The following is a 9,755-nucleotide window of genomic DNA, read 5'->3' on the forward strand; positions in this document are numbered from 1 at the left end:
TGCCCCCACCCCCACCGCTTCATCCATAGGAGGACAGGCCCCTGAGGATGGAAACAGGTTAGCAGAAGCCCTGAGTTGGGCAGAGGAAGAATGAACTCAAGAGCCTGCTAAATGTCTCTTATGGAGAAATCTTTTTTGTTTGTTTTCTTCATTTTAAACAAGAAGCTTATTTAAACAACAAGACACTTGACTTGAATGAAAACTATCTAGGATTCGTTTCTTTTAGAGTAATTTAAGTGAAAGTTGCTCAGCCATGTTCAACTCTTTGCAACCCCAGGGAATTCTCCAGGCCAGAATACTGGAGAGGGTAGCCTTTTGCCTCTCCAGGGGATCTTCCCAACCCAGGAATCAAACCCAGGTCTCCTGCATTGCAGGTGGATTCTTTACCTGCCTAGTCACAAGGGAAGCCATTTATCCTGACTTAAAGATAGATCAGCCTACATGTAACAGCTACGTACAAAAAGTACAAAAAAGTAACAGCTACATACAAAAAAGTTATAAAATTGACCTTGGTTTTACAATGATAAAAAACATTAAAATTTGCCAATCAAACAAGGTATGCAAGAATTTTTATGTTGTTCTTTTTTTGTTAAACAGTGAGAGCAAAATAACTTACTGGAATATAAAGATAAGAGCTGATGAGCATGCCACTAATAGAGAAAAGAGGGTATTTTCACAGAATCAATAATTTTCCCCATCCCATCTCCATTTGATATTAATCAAAACATACCACTGGCGATTTAGTTTTTTAAAAAATGCAATATGCTTCTGCACATACACCAGTTATTTTATGTACAATAAAGGAATGGGGAAGGGGAAAATGAAAGAATAGAGAAACTATACTGTAGTAGTCAGTATGTGGTGGAACCAAATTGTAGTTTTCTATCTGAGAATGTCTTCTTGGTCTGGAGGAACAGAGTTCTGTAGTAAAGTAGCAGGTTCCCTTTTTAGTAGACACCTCCTGTCTGCTGCTGGAATACATCAACTGTATCTTCATCTTCCTTCTCTGACTGTGCAGGTGTGTCTGTCTCATTGATTGGCTGCCTGTCAAATCGGAATCTGTTCTGCCTCATTGACAAACCCTGTCTTTCACAATAGGCCTTCATTAGTTTACTGAGAGGTGTATACCTCTTAATCTTAAACTGCACCACAGAACCATCCTGCCCCACCACCTTCAAATTAATACAATCGTTGTTCTCAGTCTTGACTCCTTCCTTTTCATCCGCCACGGGGAGCACTGGAGTCTCCTCAGCAGCCTCTTCACAAAGGTGGTACCAGGTCAGCAGGGAGCTAGCACACAAGCCGCGCCAGGAACAGCAGCAGGAGGTGGCAGCAACGAGAAATCTTGATGCGATAATGCCAGTCGGGAAAAGGGTTTGAAGACTGCACAGTATTCAGGGAGGCAGAAAACAAGAATCACTGCCTGACACAGTGTAGAAATAAATGTTTTCTTTATAAAAATAATTATCAAAACAGATTTATAAATAAATGCAAAGTGACATGTTTTGGTTTGTGATCTGCTTATGTTTTATATTTTAGAGACGTTTGTTTCACATCCTATTCCCTTTTTAATAGCATTAATGCTTTGGCCTTGCTGTGTTCCAGTATATAATGCATTGCTTATTTATAGCTCTGATAGCTTTGGTTTTCTGGAAACTCTGTCTGTTGTATATTGCCATCTGTTGTATTTGATGGGAAACAGTATAATAGAACCCAACATTGGTGATATCTAAGTTATGACTTGTTGACACTTCCATTGTAAACTCTAATTTTGAATTGTTTCTGCATAATTATGGTTAACCTGACATTGGGCTGAAAGATGATAGAATTTCAGGTAGCCTTTGTGAATGCTGACTTAGATTCATTATGTACATCAGAACTCTGTTTCTAAGAGCAGGGGAAAATGTTTAATCTGCTTTTGTAACTAAAAAAACTTGATTCTTAAGTATAAATGAGCTGGTAGTTAATGTGAATCAGATTATGTTTTGTTTTAATATACTTTTGAAAACTTAGATTTTAAAAATGATTACTTACAGTTTGAGTCATTTGAATATAACTGGAATATTAGTTGAGAATGTTATGTTTTGCTTTCTATAATTTATACCCTTAAATTGAAGGCTTAAGAAAATAATATCATGCATGAAATGAAACATGGCCAACATACAGATTTTTTTTTCTAATTGAATGAAGTAAAATAAGCTAATGCTTATCTAATGAACCATGAGTGGTTCTCTAACAAATCATTAGACAAGAGATGTCTTTCATTTATAAATATATTAATATGTTCTCAAGGAACAAACACTACAGTCATTAATAAAGACTAAATAGCTAAATGTCCCAGTATTCAAAATTATAACTACAGTTTTCTAAGATCATTTTTGTGTGATGTTACTTACATTCTAAAAGCTTTATCTAGTTGAAGTGATTGTTTAAAATAAGTTTTAGAAAAGTTAGGATGGTGTTGTGTCTGTTGCTCTAATAGACCTCATACAAGGGTTTTCATACTAATATGGATTCAATTTGATTTCATAGTTTCTTACACTTTAGACTTTTAAAACTTAAATAAATTACACAAGCATTCACTATTTAGTAGCTTTTTGTGTGTGTGGATATGCTGATGCAGTTTTAATAAAGCTTAATGATTTTTAAAGGTTAACTTTCTCTGCTATTGCTTTCAAAATCTAGGCTTGACAGTGATTTTTTTAAAAAACACACAGCACTTTCATCAACTGCTATGGACAGTCCATACTTGACAGGTTAGGGAAAAACAGTAATTTGTGATGCTAATATACCAATTTATTGATAAAAAAGTTAAAATGTTATATTGGTATTTACAGAATCATAGAGGGCTTCACAGGTGGCTCAGTGGTAAAGAATCCACCTGCCAAGGAGGAAACAGAGGTTCGATCCCTGGGTCATGAAGATCCCCTGGAGGAGGGAATGACAACCTGCTCCAGTATTCTTGTCTGAAAAAATCCCACGGACAGAGGAGCCTGGTGGGCCACAGTCCATGGGATCGCAAAGCGTCGGACACGACTGAGAGAATGAGCACACACAGCGGAATCACAAAATAATTTTTTGTTAAGTCCTTAATATAGGGCAAATTTTGTACAAAGTTTTAGGCCATGATGTGGAAAGCAGCATATTATAATTGCCTTAAATTATCTTTCCCAGTGTAGCAGAACAAATGTTAATAGTTAGTTGCATTATGATTTTTAGATTAATCTATTTATTTATTAGTAAGCTATTTTATTCAAAACAAAGCAGGAAAATCTATTGAAAAGAAGGTATGTTTACAGAGAATTTCTCCCCCCAGAGAGCTTTTTTAATGTGCTCTATTTCTGAAATGTAAACATACATTTTCAAAGCATACTTAAGTGGCAGGACAATAAAACAAAGAAATGAAAAATTGCAGTAAAGTTGAACAATTTGAGTGGTCTGTACATATATTTTTGGTTGAATATAAACTTCAATGTAGTAATTATTGAAGTATAACTTTATTTAATATATGCCTGAGAATTTAAAAAATGCATATATGTACAAAGATAAAACATGGCCAGACAGTTCTCCAAAATATTAACAGAAATTTTCTCCTTAAAGGTAATTGATTTTTATTTCCTTTTTTAGACTTTTATTATTTTCCAAAACCAGCATTTTAATTTTTGAGTCAGAAAAAAAAAACCCAATAAATGCTAACGAAAGCTTGAGAGGACTGACTGTCTGATTCTTTTGGTAAAATTGTCTTTAATAAGAAGACTGATAAACAGGCCAGGGGATACAGTGGAACCTGACATGCCATGGTATAAACTGGGGAGAGCTGATGAAAGATTTGGAAATGGAAGATGAGTCTAGGTACTGCATGAAGAATGAATTAGAAGGGAAGAAGTGACAGGTGCAAAGTCTACTCAGTGGGCAGTTACAAGAATTTGAAGTAAAAATGCTGAAGTCTTCACTTATATTAAGACACAAACCTTGTGTTCCTTCTCAAATCCTTTGTCTCCTCTATCTGGTAAGAGCCTCATCTGTGCCAAGCTGCTGCTCTACTTTTGAAACTGCATGAAGTATCACACCTTGGGCGTAGGATCTGCCCTCCTACAAGCCACCACGTGGTCAGATGATAAGCCCAGAAATTGGAGGGCATTTAGTTCTCTGAGGAGTAAACATCCACTAATGGCAAATGGAGCCAGGAGACATGGTAGCAGGTACACTCCCCTCCTCTCTCTCTCATGGAGAAGTCCCGTGCCTGCTGAGTTATTTTTGGTGGTGTCATTATACAACAGTAACCAGTGTGGTAATACAGTGCATCTCACCAAGTCACAACTTCCCTTTCCTCAGCCCTTCCTCCCCCTCACTGCACCGTGCAAGGCTGGTCCCTCCTAGCTAGAATACCTTATGCTCTGCTTTCTACAGTAGCTGGGCTTAGCTGGGCTTTACCAACATCATGACAAGGGGAGTGAGTGGAGAGGTGAACAAATATTCAAGAGATATTTAGAAGGTAGTATTGACACAAGTTTGGTGGCTGATCTAATATGTTGGGAGCAAGGGTCGGGAGTGTATTTAAGTTAACTCCTAGATTTCTAACTTGGGTAATCAAGTGACCAGCCCTAGCATAATTCCTAGTATATATTAAGCCTTCAGTCACTATTTATTGAAGGAATGAATATATGAATGATGGTACTATAACTAAGGTATAGACTACAGGAGGCATGTTTATTAATGTATCATATGTAATCTCAAGGAGATTTTAACAAACATTGGCAGGAGGGGTTTCCAGTCCATCTTTTTAAAAAATAATATTTACTTATCTGTTTGGCTGTTCCTGGTCTTAGTTATGACAGTTATGATCTTCAGTCTTCCTTGCAGCATGCAGGATATATATATATATATGTAATTATTTATATTATATGTATAATTATGTGTATATTACATATATATGTAATTTTTTTTTTTTTAGTTGTAGCATGTGAACTTTAGTTGCAGCATGTGGGATAAAGTTTCCTGATGAGGGATGAAATCTGGGCCCCCTGCATTGGGAGTGTTGAGTCTTAGCCACTGGACTACCAGGGAAGTCCCCAGTTCTTTCTTAAGAGGCTTTAATGCAGATATGTGTGAATGAGGCCTTGGAAAGAGTGGTAAAATGTTGAGCCTGAAAAGGTATTGACATACTGTCTTCAATTCAAACAGATTTTGTTCTTGTTGAATCTGAGTCTGAATCTAGTCTGTTCCAAATAATACAGTAGAGTTTAAACCATCTCTGTTGTCCATGATTCACAAAGCAACCAGGCACAGTCAACATAGTGCTAAGTTCTAAACCTCTCATTTCTGAGCTATTTTTCATGAAAACCACAGAAAAACAGAGCTAAAAAGCTTTCTAGAGATTATCTGTCCTAGTTTCCCTGGTTCAGGGATGACTTGGCACACACATTTAGGAAAAGCACTGGTATTTGTTTTTCTGTAGAGTTGACTGACACTTAATTCCCAAATAACAATATTATGTTATAGAAAAGCTGGCTAAGAAAAGCTTAAAAAACTATAAAGTAAGGAACATCTTTTACTCAATTATAATAGAATGAGTGACCCCCTTGAAGGTACAATTTCTTTTTTGCAAAGTTTGGGATATTTAGGCCTAATTGGAATTTATAGCTAAGCATAAATGCTAGAGTAGAAATGGCTGTAAAATAATTACTGTGCTTGGTGCTAAAAAATTACTGGCCTAAAATCATAATGGAAATTCCAGTACTAATTAGAGTAGAGTGATATCTTATATTATAAAGTTATTGAGCAATGAGAAAATCAAGTACAAACATTTGACATGTTTTCTTAAAACATATTCATATACAGCTAACTATATTCCAAGCACTGCTCTAAGAATTTACAAATATTATTTATTTAATTCCTATAACAATCCTATTCAGGAGGCAGTATCACTGGCCCTTTTCACTGATGAGGAAACTGAGGCACCAAAAGGGTGAGTGATTTGCCAAGACCACACACTACTGTGGTGGATTCAAACTCTTTTCCCAACTGCTTTGCATTTGAGGGCCATGCAGTTCAGACAATCAGCTTATCTTTAAATATCTAAAAAGTGAAAATGGCTCAGTAGTGTCCAGCTCTTTGGGACACGGACTGTACAGTCCATGGAATTTTTTAGGCCAGAATATTGGACTGAGTAGCCTTTCCCTTCTCCAGGGGATCTTCCCAACCCAGGGACTGAACCCAGGTCTCCCACATTATGGGTGGATTCTTTACCAGCTGAGCCACAGGGTAGTCCAAGAATACTGGAGTGGGTAGCCTATGCCTTCTCCAGAGGATCTTCCGGATCCAGGAATTGAATAGGGGTCTCCTGCATTGCAGGTGGATTCTTTACCAACTGAGCTATCAGGGAAGCCCTTAAATATCTAGCACAGCACATTGATCGTATGATGAAGAACACAGAGGAACTGAGAGTACAGATTCATGTCTTTCATCTCATGTTTATTTCAGTACATGCACTTGCTGAATTAAATGGTAAACAGAATTAACCACATTATTTACATTTTATTCTCTCTCTCCATCCCTCCTCCACCAGGTGAGTATAGTTTGATTCACATATTTATATGCATATAGGTTTAAAGTCCACTTAGTTAGGTTTCATCCTGGAGCAGGAGCCACTGAGGAATCAAGTCATGAAGTTAGGGAAGCATGAAACTTTTTTAGGCTTATACTAATGGAAGGACACTTGATTGTCTCCCTGCTGTTCCAGGTATGAGACTCTTTTTATTCATCCATTTAACAAGTGTTTTATTAGGTGCATTTTATAAGACATACTGTTTTAGATTGGAGATTATCTGACTGTATTATGAACAGCATCAACCAAGTCCCTATCTGCATGCATCATACACTCTAGAGGTAACACAAACAATAATCAAGTAAACAGGCAAACATTTACGAGATTTGGTAAGAGATACGAAGGAAAATAAACTAGGGTAATTGGTTAGAGAAGAATTATGACTATGTTGCATCTATACTAGACGGGATAATCAGAAGGTCTTTTCTTAGGTGACATTTGAGCAGACACCTGAATGAGGTAAGGAGACAAGCCATGCTAAAATTTGGGGTTGAAGATAGTGGAAACAGCAAATGCAAAGATCTTGAAGCAGAAGCAGGTTTGACATTTTTTGAGGAACAGTGATAAGACTGATGTGATTGGAGAGGGAATGAACAAAAAGAAAGTGACAGAGGATCAGGTAAGAGAATCAGACAAGAGCCAGATCACATGGGTCGTTGCTAGGTGTGTGGTTTTATTCCAAGTGTGATGGGAGACAATTAGAAGATTTTCAGCAGGAAGAGAGTGAGCTTATCTCATTTTTACTTTAAAAGGCTTGGCTCCTGTGTGAAAAATGAAATGTAGGGTGAAGCAGTGGAAATGGGGAGAGTAATTAGGAGTTTATTGCAGTAGGTTAGCCAAGAAATAGTATCTGGACTGTTGCTAGTGTAGGAGGCAGTAAGAAGGAATGGGGTTTGTGATGTATCCACATCTATAAATTAGGGCTAACAGGAGTGGCTGATAGATGGATGTGGAGTGTGAAGGAGAGGAATCTAGGGCGACGAGAAGGGAGGAGAGCTGCACTATTATTCGGAAAATATTTCTCAAGGAATTTGATGACACAAAACTGCACGGGAGACATTTTTAGGGAAAGTGGGATTAGAGCCCTGACCACAAGGGCCACCATCCTCCTCCTCTCTTGGGGGACGTCCTTGGTAACATAACAGGAGGCCCACAAGAGGGCACACTTCTCTCATCCAGTCAGAATCATGGTCACCTTCTGTTCCAGTTCCGTCCTCTGCTGAAAAGTCAAGTCAGTCACGGCCAGAGAAAGAAAAATCTGCTTTTTTTTGCAGGTTGTGGAAAAACTAACTAAAGGAGCGATCCAACTGCCATTGCCTAACTCTTATTTTATTGATAAACAGAGCCTATTTTCATTAACACTAATAATAGTTACGATGGAGTTTTTCCTATGCGTTGTGCTTTAAGCATTTGATTTGCACTATCTCATTAACCCTAAATCTTTACACCACCTCTATACTATAGGTACAGGTGACATTTTAGGAATGGAGAAACTGAGGCACCAGGCACCAAGAGGTAGTGTGCATGGGTATTAAGTCACTTTAGTTGTGTCCGACCCTTTGCGACCCTATGGACTGTAGCCCGGATTGTTTAAGTAGGAATATTGCAGTGGGTTGCCATTTCCTCCTCTCGGCTATCTTCCCCACACAGGGATTGAACCCCTCTCTCCTGTATTACAGGATTCTTTACCGGCTGAGCCATCAGGGAAGCCCATGAGGTAGAGTAACTTGCCACAAAGCAATGGAAGAGCACTGTACCCTGAGCACTTAATATTCTGTATGCTTTTGTTTATTCTCAGTCAGCAATTCTTGCGAAAGGAAACGCTAGAGCTGACTCAGTTTCAGCTGGTAACTAAGGTAGGACCAGAAGACCTGTTTTCGTACTTTGCTCCAAATAGGGGGAGATTCGCCTCAGGTTGCGAATGGACATATTATTTTGATAGAGACTATATGATGACTGAGAATGACACATGGAAAAGGACCAACATCATTTAACATCATTTTCCTGTAGGTCGTGATTTTTTTTCCCCCTTTAGGATATTTCTTCCTCTGGTTTTAAAAATTGTCACAAAACATTTACGCAACGACCTGGGGTGTTATGACACCCTTAGATCAAAACGTAAGGACAACCTGGATGAAGGTCAGTTTTTAAAAAAGAACACGGCCTGCCCTCGCCTTGGTTAAATAAATCGAATGGAAACGATTTGTTCAAAGTTGAGCATCCAACAGACGCAAGCTCTGTGAAACAGCCTGGACTCCTTGGCAAACACCGTTGCTTAGCGAGACGTCAAAACTCCCCAGCGCAAACAAACGCAAGAGGGGCTCAGCTGCCGGCACGCAGCGAACCAGTCTGGTTTTGGAAAAACTCTACAGAGGGACGTGTAGCTCCTCCCTCTCCCAGTTAGGGATGGGTGAGGGGAGAGAGGAAGAGGAGCAATGTCCCCGGCTAGCCTCACCGGCGATGACGCCTCTCTCCGTCCCGGGAGAGTGCAGGGGAGGTAGAGGCTAGTCGCTCCGCAGGAGAAAATGCCTGTGTCTTAGTGTTGGACCTGAGGCAAGAAGGAGGGGGAACCCCGCCCTCAGTCCCCAGCACAGTCAGCGCGCCCCTCCCCCCAGGAAGCCTGCCCGCCGGTCCCTCCCTCCTCCACCACCTCCTGGGGACTTGGGTTGTAAAATCCCACGCAGTGGGGCGGACTTGGTGACGGGGCGGGGCGAGGCACTGGCGCGGCCCCAGCAATTCCTCCCCCCAGCTCCCCGCGCACTGGCCATTCTCCGCGTCCCAACTCCAACCTGCCTCCATCATACCAACACCCCTCCCCTAACCCCTCAGCGTGGCTCCAGTACTGTGAGCCCAGCCCGCGGCCTTAGCCACCCCACCGAACTCCACCCCGCGCGGCCCGCCCCGCTCTCCCCTCGCCGGGGGCGTCTCCCGAGTCTGGACCCCAGTTGTCTGGGCTACAGGGAGGAGCTGCAGCCGCGGTAGCCCCGCCTTTTGGGCTTTTGGACTACCCCAGCTCCTTGAACATCTGGGTGCGGGAGTTAACGTTCCAGATGTGGCTTCTGGGCGGCCAGACGTGCGCACTCGCCCACCGCGGGCCGCTCGGGCCTGGCGGCCGGCGAGTCTGGGCGGACGCGTGGGAGGAGCTGGG

At 40.7% G+C, this 9,755-nt stretch overlaps 1 pseudogene; it reads right to left on the bottom strand.

Annotated features, from left to right (window-relative positions):
- Window positions 1-947: 947 nt before the first annotated feature.
- Window positions 948-9,375, bottom strand: LOC145539545 (small ubiquitin-related modifier 2 pseudogene; annotated as a pseudogene).
- Between the last annotated feature and the right edge of the window lie 380 nt (window positions 9,376-9,755).

The sequence above is a fragment of the Giraffa tippelskirchi genome, chromosome 2 (genome assembly GCF_054371585.1).
Source record: "Giraffa tippelskirchi isolate mGirTip1 chromosome 2, T2T-mGirTip1v1.2.pri, whole genome shotgun sequence".
NCBI lineage: Eukaryota > Metazoa > Chordata > Mammalia > Artiodactyla > Giraffidae > Giraffa > Giraffa tippelskirchi.